Below are 1,592 nucleotides of genomic sequence, written 5' to 3'. Positions count from 1 at the left end.
AGATTCAAATTTGAGTTCTAGAATCATATCTTGTGATTTCTTGTGAATCAAGTCATTAATTGTGATTTTAAAAATCAAATCTTTTTCAAAACTAATTTTAATCATATCTTTTCAAAAATATCTTCTTATCTTATCTTTTTTCAAAAATTTGATTTCAAAATATCTTTTCTAACTTCCTAACTTCTTATCTTTTCAAAATTTGTTTCAACTAACTAACTAACTTTTTGTTTGTTTCTTATCTTTTTCAAAACTACCTAACTAACTCTCTCTCTCTAATTTTCGAAAATATCTTCCCTCTTTTTCAAAATTTCTTTTTAATTAACTAATTATTTTAATTTTTTATTTTAATTTTCAAAAATTACTAACCTTTTTCAAAAACTATTTTCGAAAATCACTAACTCTTTTTCAAAAAAATTATTTTCGAAAATCCTCTTTCTCTCTCATCTCCTTCTATTCATTTATTCATCTACTAACACTTCTCTTCATCTCACATCTCTCCTATCCTTACCCTTGTGTCTGGATTCTTCATTCTTCTTCACCCCTATTCCTTTTCTTCTTCTACTAACAATAAGGAACCTCTTTACTGTGACATAGAGGATTCCTCTTCTTTTCATGTTCTCTTCTCTTTCATATGAGCAGGAGCAAGGGTAAGAATATTCTTGTTGAAGCAGATCCAGAACCTGAAAGGACTCTGAAGAGGAAACTAAGAGAAGCTAAATTACAACAATCCAGAGAGAACCTCTCAGAAATTTTCGAACAGGAAGAGGAGATGGCAGCCGAAAATAATAATAATGCAAGGAGAATGCTTGGTGACTTTACTGCACCTAATTCCAATTTACATGGAAGAAGCATCTCCATTCCTGCCATTGGAGCAAACAATTTTGAGCTGAAACCTCAGCTAGTTTCTCTGATGCAGCAAAACTGCAAGTTTCATGGACTTCCATCTGAAGATCCCTTTCAGTTCTTAACTGAATTCTTGCAGATATGTGATACTGTTAAGACTAATGGAGTAGATCCTGAAGTCTACAGACTCATGCTTTTTCCTTTTGCTGTAAGAGACAGAGCTAGAGTATGGTTGGATTCTCAACCTAAGGATAGCCTGAACTCTTGGGATAAGCTGGTCAAGGCTTTCTTAGCCAAGTTCTTTCCTCCTCAAAAGCTGAGTAAGCTTAGAGTGGATGTTCAGACCTTCAGACAGAAAGAAGGTGAATCCCTCTATGAAGCTTGGGAGAGATACAAAGGACTGACCAAAAAGTGTCCTTCTGACATGCTTTCAAAATGGACCATCCTGGATATATTCTATGATGGTCTGTCTGAATTAGCTAAGATGTCATTGGATACTTCTGCAGGTAGATCCATTCACCTAAAGAAAATGCCTGTAGAAGCTCAAGAACTCATTGACATGGTTGCTAATAACCAGTTCATGTACACTTCTGAGAGGAATCCTGTGAGTAATGGGATGCCTCAGAAGAAGGGAGTTCTTGAAATTGATATCTGAATGCTATATTGGCTCAGAATAAAATATTAACTCAGCAAGTCAATATGATTTCTCAGAGTCTGAATGGAATGCAAGCTGCATCTAACAGTACTCA

At 34.6% G+C, this 1,592-nt stretch overlaps 1 non-coding gene across 1 annotated transcript; it reads right to left on the bottom strand.

Moving 5' to 3' along the window:
- Positions 1-1,165: 1,165 nt before the first annotated feature.
- On the bottom strand, positions 1,166-1,273 carry LOC112774795 (small nucleolar RNA R71). The gene has a single exon (XR_003189255.1). It is a non-coding gene; the product is annotated as a small nucleolar RNA R71 (small nucleolar RNA).
- Positions 1,274-1,592: the final 319 nt, after the last annotated feature.

Source organism: Arachis hypogaea, chromosome 18 (assembly GCF_003086295.3).
Source record: "Arachis hypogaea cultivar Tifrunner chromosome 18, arahy.Tifrunner.gnm2.J5K5, whole genome shotgun sequence".
Classification (NCBI taxonomy): Eukaryota; Viridiplantae; Streptophyta; class Magnoliopsida; order Fabales; family Fabaceae; genus Arachis; species Arachis hypogaea.
Note: the sequence above shows the minus strand (reverse complement) of the source record. Positions and strands in the feature narration are given on the sequence as shown.